The sequence below is a fragment of the Ruditapes philippinarum genome, unplaced genomic scaffold (assembly GCF_026571515.1).
Source record: "Ruditapes philippinarum isolate M1 unplaced genomic scaffold, ASM2657151v2 ctg410_1_1_1_1, whole genome shotgun sequence".
Classification (NCBI taxonomy): domain Eukaryota; kingdom Metazoa; phylum Mollusca; class Bivalvia; order Venerida; family Veneridae; genus Ruditapes; species Ruditapes philippinarum.
In genome coordinates this window covers 50968-66229 of record NW_026851999.1, presented here as the reverse complement: position 1 = coordinate 66229, position 15262 = coordinate 50968, and positions in this window count along the sequence as shown.

The following is a 15262-nucleotide window of genomic DNA, read 5'->3' as shown; positions in this document are numbered from 1 at the left end:
TATATCTTCATTACGAGTGAAAGTAAACGTTTATTTAATCTTTAAAATGATTAGGTATGGTAACGAGAACCGCCTCCAGTATTCAAGTTGGGTAGCCGGTTACTCGGAAGTTTTCTTATAAATTCCAAAATCATTGCGTAATCAAGCAGACCATACCAAGCATAATAAGTTAACTATCTAATGGTTTGTCGGGGCAGGGTTACATTTGACCGTTGCAATACAACAGCGACGCTAGTGCTGGCTTCCAAAACTTTAAACATTTGAGCCGCGTCACGACAAAACCAACATAGTGGGTTTGCGACCAGCATGGATCCAGACCAGCCTGCGCATCCGCGCAGTCTGATCAGGATCCATGCTGTTCACTTACAAACACTATTACAAGTAGAGACACTGATAGCGAACAGCATGGATCATGATCAGACTGCGCGGATGCGCAGACTGGTCTGGATCCATGCTGGTCGCAAACGTACTATGTTGGTTTTGTCATGACGCGGCTCTTATGTAAATATACTACATGCGTCAGAACACTTTTTGTACATTGTTGCAGAAAAAAAAAGAATTAGTAACCCCCAATCTAGATTTATAGAATCTGATTCGAGTTCCATATTTCTTTGGTAAAGGAAAAAAATAATGTGTAAATATAAATATGTGTCAACGTTGTTGCAGAAAAACGAGAATTTCTAGAAAATCTAGTTTCAGTTTGTATAGGGTTTTTTGTGGTTCTCAGAAAAGAAGGGATGATTGTTTTAATGAAAGTTGACTTTAAGCCAATTATTAATAAAGCTCAGAAAACAATTGATTCCGTAATAACAGTAACAACTTTCGTTTTGCATATAAAGGTTTAGATTTCTCCGTAACAAATATAAACATAATTTGTGGGGTTTTTTTGTTAATGATTCCTTTACTTTTTGTTTCGAGATGATATCATTGTTTCTGCTAAGCAGATACATGCAGAATTCTTTTATTTAGTTAGTTACATTTCAATCACATGGTTGTTCATTTTCTGTATATGAAAAGTGAATGAGTGGGTGAGTGTCCGGCACATTAATGTGTAATTGTGTGGTTGTTTGTGTTTGTTTGTGCGTGCGCGTGCGTACGTGCGCGCGTGCGTGTGTGTTTGTGTGCGTTTTCGTGGGTTTTAAGTGACATCATTACTGTGATGATCATATCATTACTGGTGGCGAAATACCACAGGTGCACCTCGATGCATTATTGCAGGCACGACTAGATATTTGAGTAGACCCACCGACCTTTCATGAGCTAGCTGGTCAATATTTGTGTACTGTAATGTTGGCGGTGAAAGGTATCATCTATTTGCGATGCTAGTCCTCATTGCTCTACTAATCTGAATAATAAAACTCGCAAAAGCAGATGTCAAGAAGTTTAAGTCCTCCATGATATTTGTTTTCAAGATGTTAAGAATGAACACTGTTTAACAGATGTATGATGTTTTATGATGTAAAATATGTGTTGGTTCCATTGCTTTTGAATGACTTCTTCTTTTCTAGAATATTATTTGTATAGGTTTAAGGAAAGGAACCTTTTTATCTGTCTATTGAAAATTAGACAAACATCTTGATTCGTTTAAACCAAGATTAACAAATAAACAACGAAACAACAGATAAATCTCACTTGAACAATTTCTTCAGTAGGGTGAAATTTTATTTAATAGACTGTTTGATTTCACACAATGGCAAATTGAAATAACGAGTTTATTCTGCACATAAAACTTACTGTAGCCAGGTTCAAATGAACTTTTGTAATTTTTCATAATGAATTAATAAGATGCCTAAAGTTTCTTCACAATAGTAAACAAATATAAATATATATGAGTAACCTGACATAGGACGCCCAGATCGAAACTTAGAATTAATCAGGTGTTAAAAAACACAATGAAGAAAGTATCCAAATATGTTAACGTTGTAGCATTTCGTTTTTCCAAATAGTCATGTTATCTTAAAAAAATTTAAGTCATTTTTGATAAACTTATATACTCGTTTGTGTATCTATTTATGTGTGTATTTTTTATTAGACCCGATGTTAAGAAAAAAACGATATTTCAATATGAATAAATATAGATCTCTATGCTTTTTTATGACTAGATTGTTGTTAATGTTCATTTATCACAGCTAGTGGATTTCTTTCCAGTTGATACCAGATCGTCCGAATCGTAGACTTGGTAACGACATTTATTCCTGAATATGTCGCTCCTTCATGTGGCTTATATATTGTTGAACACGTGACATTAAATCTTCCATTTGGTGTCGCTTAGCGGCTGCAAAACATTATTGCAAAAGAGAGTCGTTATTATATTCAAACATATTTTTACGACGAAAATCAAGTCAATGTTTATTTTCAATAAACATAGATGATTGCCTTTGTTACAGACATATAGAAATGAATATGACAAGATATTCAAAATATCAACAACAAAAAAGATAAGATGTATTGAAAACTACTTAACATGGAAAATGAGTATAGTCAAGATTTCTTGGAGCTATTTATAACTAAAAACAAAAAAACGACTTCATTATTTAATAATTATTTCTTCCTTGTATCATATGCATTCAACAACATGGCAATAGTTATTACTTATGGTAGATGCCGGATTATTATATGTTATTTTGGTTTTGGAGTGATATATGTGGATATATTACCTGCTAAGATTTTATATCACCCGAGCCGTTAGGCGAGGGTGATATTTTATCTTGGCAGGTAATATATCCACATATATCACTCCAAAACCAAAATAATAATTTTATTACCCTTCCCCTGCCGAGTTTAGACGATTTTTTAAAAAATCATTGCTGTTTCAAATGAAACGTCGAAATAAGATTCCCTTTAGGGTACCTCTTCATCACAACATGACGTCACATAAATACATGACGTATTTTTCCCGTACCTAACGAATGTAAACAAGAGAAAAGGAGTAGTCTATTGAAAGCACTTTTTTGTAATTAATATCAAGCTTTCACAAGGTCATATTTGTTTTCAATACTGATGGGAATTTGTGTCATTACTCTACTTTGGTAAATATTTATCATTTAACAGTTAAAAAGTGCTTGTAAATCGGAATTTACACTGCGTAAAATCGAACCGTACGTGCATCACCTCAGTGCATGTCGTTTACAACGTTGGGTACCCAACGGGGAAATTTAGTGTGTATATTACCCGTCTGGCTCGGTTATATCAATTTCTTTCGGGTGATAAAAATCCAATCAAAAAGGCGGAAAAAATCTGGAAGGGTAATAAAAATTTATATTTGACAACCCCATATGACCAATGCTGCCGCAACCTACTGAATCAATTTAAAGACATAATATGAAAAAGGCAAAGCCTCAAAGCGAGCTCGATATACTTTTTACGTGAAATAGTAATATGAAATTAGGCAAAGCCTATGAACGGGGAAGTCGTTAAAAAATTCCTTTCATTCTTTCCGTTTTAAAATTGTCATCCGGTATTACATGCATCGCTTCCGTTTTCACTCGGAACACTCGACGTTTATTATTTATCCGAAAAGTTGAGTTTTGTTCCGTTATCGGAATACCCCGCCTTTTATCATTGACTTACATTGTAAATGGCGGTGCCCGACTAGAAATGACACTGAAAATTTCATTGATAGGTATAGAATTCCATATATTTTTTAATTGTTTTTTATTTGATTTTCTTTTAAATATACACGTGTAGTCTATAGCCGGGCAAGCCAAAGCCCGGACCCGCTTCGCGGGCCCGGTCTTTGACTTCCCCGTATGAAATAATCTCAAATGCAGTGACGAGTGCGTGTGACGTCACACGTACTGTGTTAAATATGGCCCGTCCCTGTCGTGAAATGAATAACAAGTTTTGAAAACGTTGATAAAACTTTGTTTACTTTATTTCACTCTATAATTTTTTAAGCGAAATAAAGATTATTGTAAGTGAAATAAATGTAAAACTTAACACGTTTGCGACATTAAAATAGCGTACTTGATTTGTTTGTTTTGCACGTGCTGTTTGGCGCTACATTGTGACGTCATGTAAACAATATTTTAAACGTCTGTACAGCGTTAACGACTGAATAAAAGATATTGGTGTTCGGATTCATTTTCTTAGTTAGACCATTTTCTTTCATTCTAGATAGTTTTCACAACAAAATTCGACAAAAAATTGTTTTTATTTATCAGATTTCAAACAAAATGGCGCCTTCGATTTTCATTTTTTATACACAGCTTCCGTTATTCTGGTTCCTTGTCCAATTATGGTTCCCATAGACGTGCGCGGGTGACCAGTCTACACATCCGTTTTCAGTCAGAATTCCTCAGTTATTACCGTTATCTTTAAATTCGAAAGGTTGCGATGTGTCCAATTCGGTACTTTGGACGAAAGTTTTCAAAACCATCACTTAGCAGGTACTCGCGTTACCGTAAAGCTCGCTTTGCGAGCAGGCCCTTCGGGCCAGCTCGTCGAGCTCGCTATTACAATCTCCAGTCATAATAACTTGACAGTTTCAAAATCGAAAGGCAAACAATTCTATTGTACATCTTCAAGAAGAAAGATTGTAACATCACAAAATCGGCATTGTCATCCTTACCTTTATGTCTCGCTTTCGAATCAGCAGCCGCGTTTGTGTGTCAAGGATTTTCTCTGCAGGCTTCCTGTGCTCTTTAAGAACATCACTAAATAATTTATTTTTACTTTTTATATAGACTTGGTTTGACCAAGTCTGGTTGTGAAACACACTGGTTTGTCGCAACTTACAAGCAACCGTCCGCATCCCCGTAGGTATAATCATAACTAAACATTTAGAAGAATAATGTGGTAAATTAAAACATATCCGTTAATGTGGTAATGGAACATTAACATGATAAACAGGTATTCATTATTAAATATATCATTACTTCATTTTCTAAAAAGAACAATACACCGTGTTGTAAAAGATGTTGAACATGACTTGTTTTTTTTTTAACATACTAAAAACTAAATCCAGTCAGTCAGTGGAAGTTTTTCGCTGTATTTCAGTAGCTCCGTTGAATGTAATCTGTCCTTGTCCAGATTATTATGCTCATACAGCAGGTGTCAATTATTATTCTGGTGGTTGTGGTGAACACCGAACAATACATTATTTCTTATGAACAAAGAACAGAACCTTTTTTTTTTATTTTTAACCTTTCTTCCATTGCTCTCGAGGCATCTCCATTTTTATCGTAAAAGATCGCTAAAACACGGGAAAAGTGATAATATTTCAAGCTTGGTTTGGCTTAGTCTAATAACGGACGGCAGTCGTAAATACCAGCTACTTTTCATGGGCATTCCTCCGCCCCGACCCTCCTACCAACCGGATTATGTAAACTTCATGGTGTCAACATAGCAAAAGTATGTATATTTATCTTTAAATATATCCTGAGACACCATTAAACATTTTGAAACAAGTGATACGTTAGGGAGAAAATCTTGTTTATAATCAGTAAACATTTTACTTTATTTTTAGGTTCCTGTATCCATTAATGGACACGTTAGTCATGGAATAAATAAGCACCCAGCAATTAAGGATACATGTAAATAGAAGAACATATAGGAATATCTTTATAAGGTCCAGTCCAATTGCGAACGCCTGATGTTAGCCGGAGGTGGTTGTCAACATTAGAAATAATTCTTATCGTCTGTTGAATTCAAAATAAGAGTTAAGAATGTAACGATATTTCGTTTTATTAAAAAAAAGAAGATATAAATGAAAGACAAGTGTAATTTAAATGTATATAATTCATAATTATACATTGGTTATAGCGCATTTGAATGGGAAGTTATGCTTTCGGCTAGTGTAAAAATGCACAGTTTATCTAAAGCAACTTTAAGCATTATAACATTTCATTATTTTTTGTGAAACTAGAATGGGTTTGCCATAAAAGTGTAAAGTAACATAATAACGATGAAGTTCAATACGTTTATAATCCATCAAGAGCCTAGATTTTCCAACCGTTAGGGAATGCTCAAAATGACATGACCTAAAAATAATAGCAGTTTAAGACCTTGATTGCCTTTTAAGTGGTCTTGCAACAAAATCACGACTGAATGATAGTATTTCACAAAGATCAGTGATAATGTTAATTTTACTCATCAAATTTTCACCGAGACACTAAAAATATTTCGCATATTTCATCTAGACAGAGTTGGTGTTGCTTTCTGTCTTACTTATTGTATGTACGGTTTTGGTGTGAGGAATATTATTACATTACTATCCATGTTAAATGTTTTTGTCGCGAGAAGCATTTTCGAATTGAGGCATACATAATTTTTAAGTCAACAGTGCTAGGGGGTATAATTATAAACTTGCGTCGGTCAAAGCCACCAATGAAAAAGGTCAAAAGTAAAAATAAACTGAGTCGGGACACGTACTTTTCTTGTTTACTTGACAAGCTTTAAGCCTTCCTCATTCGCTTTCATATTATGGTGTATATAGTAATACTTAAAATGATTAAGCAAGAAATAACTGAATAAGTTTTTTATCAGATATTTCAGATTCATTTCCATCAGTATAATCAATCAGCATATATTTCAAAACAAAAACTAATGTTTCGAACACGTTTTGACTGAAAATTGATTGGGATTGTTAAAGCACAAGTCTGAATTTATTTCATGTTCTGACATTTAACATAGAATTAGCGAGTGAGAATAATGAATTGGCTGAATGATATAAACAGTCTCTAGACCTAACGAGGCAAAACTAGAAGAGCTGCACACTTGGTTTGATTGAGTCATAATGCTAAATAAAATTAGCAATCCACATCCCCAAGCACCGGCTTAAACATAAATATGAAAATACAACATTGGCATGGTGATAAAATGAAAATAAAGAAACATCTGCAGATTGTGAGCAAAAGTACCAGTTTATTCATTTTATATTATATCTTCTTCTTCTATGTTAAAATTGAAGTGTCAGGGTATCTGTTGGTTTAGCTTTAACTTATTTAATTTTTGATTTGATTGCTGTATGTTTGGCTTTTCAATCTTCTTTAGTGGCATTTATAAGAAAAACATACAAACCAATGGATGTGTATATCGACCTTTTTCTAGTTATTTAGACTTATATTGTTAATGTACAATTATTCAACTTTCTCTTATTTGATAATTTTGGCTATTTTAGTCATTTGTCAATTTTGCTTTGTGTGCTGGTTGTAAGTTCGACATGCTTTTGGTAAAGATTTTGCCAAAACCTACTTTTACAAACATAAAAATTGACACAAAAGGGACGTGGCTCTTCGAATTTTATTATTTATTACTTCTGTACAGTTGTTTTCAGTGAAGACGACACGCCTGACTGCTCCAATCTTGTTACACCCTTCTACTCAAATAGGACGTTTAATATAATGAATTCCAGATGTAAAGTTACCAGCTAACCTTATTCCTACAATTTAATAGCAGACAGATACTGAAATTAAAATCTCGAGGTTGTTGTAAAGCAGCATTTTTTATGATAATAATATATTCTATGTTATAGCGACAGAACTTTTGAAAACAAAAAGAAAGATCACAGTTATTGTATTACGTTATTGCCAGAAAAGCCCGTTTTGTTTTGAAGATGACCGATTTTTTTTTCCGGTAGGTAAGTAGAACTTAGTTTTTGTCAATTCAAATATTCAATGTATAAAAATCATTTATTTCTAAATGCGTAGAAAACAATCACGTTTTAGATTTATTAATAAACCTGCATTTTGCCAGGCTCAGTGACACTTGTTTTCCCCCAAATAGTAGTTACTAAATTTATCAGATTTAGTCCATTAACGGTATACATCAATTAGAAGTGACCTTTCCTTGATGTTAGGGATTCCAAAAGCAATCCCACGATATATTCACATATTAAGCTTTATAAGCACACAAGTTTCATTGAAATATCTTTTTTTTAAACTAAAGAAGTTTGGACCGGATACAAATTTTCTTGTTTTTAATGACATTAACCTTGATTTTGACAAGATGACTTTTACGTAACCTTTCTAACATTAAGTTACATTGAAATATTTCCTTTCACACTCTTGTTATTGACAAGGAAGAAATTTTCTTTTTTTCTTTTCAAGTGACCTAGACTTTGAACCTAGAGACTTAAAATCAATCGTAAGTGAGATCGTCACATAAGCTATACACCAAGTTTCATTGAAATATCTCTTTTCTTACTCCAAGTATTGACCGGAACCGGTTTTCTTCAATTTTAAGAAACAGTGACCTTGACTCAAGGGGCCCAAGAGGCTTTTAGATAAGCTTGCTATGTACCAAGCTTAATTGAAATATCACATTCCTTATTCTTATTTACAGTGATCTAGAACTATAAGATGAGCAGGCATTCATCAAGGTAGATGGTGTCCATTCATTAATTATATAAAATAAAGAAAATGAGAATCCCTAAAGAAAGCCCAACACGGCAAAATGTTGCAGGCTCGGTTTGATTGAGCCTGGTTATGGGTGGTACTGTCAAGTGCAAACTATCGCCCACGCCCCTAGCACCGGCTGAAGCAGAATTCAACATTTAACATAAACTGGTACAATTTTGAAACATCCGGAGATGTGTTAATGTGGCGATTATCATGGAACCTTCATAAACTTAAGTTTGCTTAAATGTAGTGGTAGTGAATAAAAGAATATTACAATATAATCTATATTACATATATGGAAATAAATTGCCAAAAAGGAACATGATTAGGTGAAAACTTATCACATCACTAATCCACAAAAAACGACACAGTTGATACGTTCGATGAAAATTCCTTGGGAAATGTAAGAGGAGATGCGCACAGAAGAAATTGTTCACTATATTCCATATGAAGAGAAAGGTCAACAAATATTAAATCACCAAACCCTGACAATATGCACCGACCACTTTATTGCAAAGTTACTGTGAAATTTTTGCCAAAATCTTTGAGAATTGTAAAAGGAGTTGCGCACACAGAAGAAATTGATCACTATATAATGTTTCATTTAAGGAAAAAAGACAAAGGGACATAATTAGGTAAATAATTATCAACTCAATCACAAATCCCGACAATATGTGCAAAGGGCACTTGATGACAAAGCTTCTGTGACAGTTTGTACCAATCCGTTAGGAAATGTAGGAGTTGCTCACGGGAGAAAATGTTTTCGCCCGCCCGCCGACATAACTCAATCTAATAACCAGTTTTTTCCTTCAGAAAATCTGGTTTAAAATACATCAACTTTAGTCGCGCCTGTCCTGTCTAATTTATAAGTAATTGGGTTTTCCAAGGCATTTGGAGTGATAGTACAATAGTACCTTTGCACAAGTCAGGACCTCAAGATGACGCTTCAAATTGATTTTAATCAATGTTATGTATAAGATATAGTTACGGTCTAGGCCGTGAAGTAAAACTTTTGTTAGGGTGGTCTCTCCTAAGTATTTTCGAGGAGTATATGATAGGTTGGTTTAATTATGTTTATTCTTATAGTGATCGATGCTCTATGTCCACTTACATCATTGTCAATCTTTGCAAGTAAATCATCAACATCATCTCTACATGTACAAGACAATGCAATGTAACGTTAAATACTGGTGAATCCAGTCGTACATTGCAAGTTTATTTGAGTAATTACAGCAATAGCAAAGTTATAAATCGTCAAAACATGTAGTAACAATGTCTTTTAGCATGAACACCGGATTCGAGGTAAAAATAAGCATAGGCACTGGTACGTATTAAAAAAAACATCAACAGCTTTCAATTCTTATTTATGTTTAATCGTTTCATAGATACTATTTTATCTCCCTGAAGTTAATGAGTTGTTGGGCTGAATTCTTTTATAATCAACAACACAAAATAGCGCTCCATTGAATCGTGACTTACTTAATCAGTTAAATATTCTATTTTCAAGATGCAAACAAACTATTACTTGAAAAAAGGATAATAGTGATAAAATCTGTAAATGATAGCTCCGAACTTTTTACTCTGATTTATTTAATCGTTATTAATCAAGAACGGTTTATTGATTTAATACATAATGCAACAGATGGCTCTCATCAATGTACGCCAAAATTTGAAAATCAACAAGATTTGCCTCTGACGTTCTGGTCAAGACTGAGCTGTTCTACCAAAAATTTATGCCCTTTTACCCCAAATACACCCTAAACAAATTAAAGTAGTTAAAGTCATCATAGACCCTTAGATCTATAAAATAATACAAATGAACATCAAACACTTTGTTACAGTTATAAAGGCATCATTTGAGCCAAGTTGCTACCTTACAACGATGAAAAAACATATCGGACTATAGAACTTTGCAAGAATTTAGTTGAAGCTGGGCGTCCCTAGGTAGGAACAGAAACAGCTAAAAATTCAATTACAAGGGATATCTTAAAGGGAAAGTGAAAACAGGTTTTTCTACGACAATGCATTATAACTATAAACATGCATTGGATTAAACAATGCTACTTAGCAAAACAGTGATATAAATAGTTAATAATAAATTACTATTAGATTTATACTCATAGGTAACGAGTAAAAGTGACAATCTCCCTAAGAAGTATGATTGAAAATGGATGGTAAACTAACTGAATGAAATTATAATAATGATTAAAACTAGGGTAGATTAAATCTGGCTCACAACCCATATCCATGATTGGGTTGTTGTTTTTATTTCTAGTGAAATACAGCTCATAACAAAAACAAAAAAAACAAAAGCAATGTATATGTTTTATGGCTAGTAAATATCATTCTGTTCACATTTTTAAAGAATGAACGAAAAATAACTTCTCAAGTTCAAACCAATTAATGTTAGACGTTGAATTCGTGTATTTTAGTTATTTTACAGTTCGAGTTGCAAATTCCAGTAAACTACAATATTTTTTAATGTTATATATGATAGGCTATATAAATAGGCTAGGACATTTGATAAAATAAGAGAATTACAATCAGCTGTATGACTTTTTACATTAAAAGGTATTTTGGGCTGAAGGCCTTATATTACTAATAAACTCATTGTCATTGTCATTGTATGACTTTTTACATTAAAAGGAATAGTGTAGAAATAGAATTAGTTAAGCAAGTGGCAATATTATGTGCTTTATGAAGGTTATAACAAAGCATTCGATGGACTCTTTAACTTATTTAATACTTTAAATAGATTTGTGACGTGTGGTGTTCTTTTATCAATGTACTCAAAACTCCGTGGATGTGTACATATAAGTAAGTAAAAGCAAATCTACATTATAGTTCAAATGCAACATGGTTACAAGGCCAAGAAACGTAACGATTACACTCATATTTAATGTTTAATTAAATGAATTATCTCCCTTCCTGCGTTATACGGGGCATCGCGGTACATTTCTGACGGACCAAATTCCATTCCTGATATTAAATGTACTCTTTTCACGATGATGTAACAATCTACACATTTAAATTTAATTTCAGAATGTTGTAATAATACTGAAATGTCTATAGATCACACTAAAACACTAAAACTAAAGTTATTTTATTTAAAATGGTGGACTGCTCAGATCATTTGTAAAATAATTGTACAACGGCAGTTTAGTACACTTTAATGCCTCTTCAATGTATATTCATAAATGGGTTTTAAATATTTACACGTAAATTACCTTGGACAAAAGCACACACAAATATCGCTACATAATCTAGAAATAATCTTATAATGCTATGTAAACATTTAAAAGAAATTTTAAAAAGTTCTTACACTCTTATAATTTAAATTATTTTATTCTGAGGGAAACGCCTTTGTATGCCAGAACATTTTGGCATTCCAGAAATTGTTATTTAATGTTAACTAGACAAGAACAAATGTATAGTTATGTTTTGATTAGATATACTTTTATTCATTAATTGAAACAAAGGATAATTAAAATAAAAGTAAACTTAAAATGATTAAAAATACAGAATACTGCTTTTTGGATTTTAAAATTATGAAATGTTTTGATAACTATTATAAATAGGGAAAAATTGTTGCTCTTGTTTTGGGATTTTCGCAAAATTGATATATTATTTTTTGTTTTCGTTTATCTTGTTTTTTTTTATATTTGCCTGTAAGTGATTGAGACAGCATGGATAATATTATTGCTTCTGGAAAAACAACAAAGTAGACACTAGGGTGAGACGAATTTTTTTTTTATGTTTCATGATGCTCTTCGCAGCAAAAGCAAAAATACGACATACAACAAATAAGCGACACGGATTTCTGAGAGACACGAGTTCGACTGCCGGTTAGGCTTCATACTTTTCTTACCCTGTGACTGCATATAGACAAGACCTTGATTCACATTGCTCTGCAATCTGAGAAATTCAAGGACAAATTCAAATATACGGGGAAGTATGTTAGGTAACTGTTCAGGGCGGATTATGTGAAAGCGGCTAAATAGCTCAGTCGGAAGAGGGGTTCAAGTCCCTGTCAGGCTGTGACATATCAATGTCAATCTGCTAATAAAAATAGGATGGGAAGGACCGCACATATGCAGACTATTATAAATGTCTCCCTAAATAAGGTTCAGATAAATAAATCCTTGAAGGAAACGTCAGAAGAGGAACTGATAAGGGGGGAATAGTCTAACTAGCATCACAAACCTGATTAAATTTCTAAAATGTTGCAATTAGAGAGTGATTTTATCCTTAGTGTAGAAAAATAGGATATCAAATCGGCAATCTGCGGCGTGAATACAACACACTATATGTATATAAAATTTGAATAAAGAAATCATTTATTTTATAATCTTTGTTGTATGCGGCACTGAATATCTATAACATCTTCAAGAAACCCGTGGAAATTTAAAAAAAAAGACTATTTAAGATATTCGTTTGGCAAGAAATAAGCCTTGATTTGAGAAATTTGTTACGGACATTGACCCTTGCCAAAAAATGACCCCTATTAATTAAGAGGTCAGTAGGTTAATATCAACAAAAAATGACAAAATTATCAAGCAATGTATACGTCAGTTCTTTCTGTGCTTTGATTATCTTAAGTGTCAAATAATTTGATACAAACAATGTTTATAATTTGATACAAACAATGTTTTTAATTTGGAGACTGTTTTCCGAACATAAACGAACGAAAGTCAAATCTACTTGAGTTAATGCTGACACATCGAGACCTCTTTTAAGAGCCTAAAACTGTCTCAAGTACTTAGATTTCATGTAATGCTTAATGAAAATGTTTCGTGTGTGTAAACGCCGAAATACAAAATACTTTCAGTAATATATCATTTTACTTTTTGTACTTACGAATATCGAAATCCTAATTTTATATTTGTTAATACCACGAATACTACATTGTATGATTTATATGATACAGTATGAAATCATCTAACTAACTAAAAAAACTCACTCACTCATTCATTCACTCACTCTCTTACTCACTCACTCACTCACTCACTCACTCACTCACTCACTCACTCACTCACTCACTCACTCACTCACTCACTCACTACGTAACTAAGTAACTTAATTACTAACTTACTAACTAACTACAAATGTAGCTAACTAACTAACTAACTGACTGACTGACTGACTGACTGACTGACTGACTGACTGACTGACTGACTGACTGACTTGACTAACTTGACTGACTGACTGACTGACTGACTGACTTGACTGACTGACTGACTGACTAAATAACTAAATAACTAACTAACTAACTAACTAGCAAACATATTCACTTAGTTAGTTACTCACTCACTTCAAATCACTTGCCCCTCACCGCTGTGGGTTCGAATCCCGACAGGGACTTTGATTCTTTCATGTGAGGAAGCTATCCAGCTACTTTACGGAACGTCGGTGGTTCTACTCAGGTTGAAATAATGCACGGAGGTGCACCTGAGGTCTTCCTTCACCAGTAAAGCTGGAACGTCGCGATATGACCTATACTGTGTCGATGTAACGTAAAACCAATCAAACAAACAAACAAACTCACTCACTCACTCACTCACTTTCTCATTCACTCATTCACTCACTCACTCACTGACTCCCTCACTCACTCACTCACTCACTCACTCACTCACTCTTTCACACATTCACTCACTCATTCACTCACTCACACACTTACTTACTTACATATTTTCCTACCTACCTACATACTTACCTACCTAACTAACCTAACTAACTAACTAAGTCGGTCGATTGTATATTCAGAATCTGGTCAGACTTCACAAAATTGTGAAGATTCCTAGCTCTATACTGGTGACACATATTAAGTACATTTTGGTACCTCATGGTAAGGGATGCTTTAAAATACACAATTTAACCATTCTCTTGTCAAACCGACCATAAAACATTTTCATGTAAGCGGGATTTATTGCATTCTTTAGGGATTCCATTTGTCTCTATTTGAACTATCATAGCATTTATGAGTATAATTACAAGAGGTTCTTAATAATTGGCATTATGTAAATTGTCCTGTTGACGTGTCAGTTCATTTTGTATAAAATAATGTGCTTCCACAGTATTTAATAATAATAATATTATAATATTATCATTTAATTTATTATTTATTACTATAATGATAATAATAATAATAATAATAATAATAATAATAATAATAATTATTATATTATTATTATTATTATTATTATTTGAATGACAAATTCCTCAAATAATGTCTTACTTCTGGGATTTTTTTTGGAAAATTAACACTTAAAAAGGACTTTAAAGGAGATTGCTCCTTGTAAGAGTAATGTGCTGAATTGCTCACTTAACACGATTTATGTTAACATTGAAATGGTCATAAGCTATAAAAGATAATTGTTCATAGAAAACTGACACTCGAAAAATGTGAGAGGGCGGCACTATTTGGAATAGGTCTTATTCATTATCTAAACACGTATAGTTTTTCCTTTAAACAACATGAAACAATTATAAAATAAATCTTTATCATGATAGCAATAAAGAACAATGTATTCCGACGTTTTTGTTTTTTCTTATTTTTTCTTTTTTTTTAACTTAATATTTATTTTTACCCCGCATATAAAACAACTTTAGAATATGCATGACTTGAAACATAGTTTCCATGTAACATAAACTGGCAGACATTTGACCGGAAAATTATCTTAACACAAAAGTCTTTTTAGATTGTTGCTACGCCAATCGTGAAAATATTGAATATGGTGTCCACTCAGTGAAATATATTTCAATCTTACATGCAAAACAAACAAAATGTTACTTGATCTATTGGGCTATCAAAATGGAAACTATTAACATATCTGTCATAATCAAAGAGAATGACACAGTTATCGTCATTTCATATACAACCGTGGTTTTAGGCCTTATATACATGTAAAGTCTGAATACAGGCC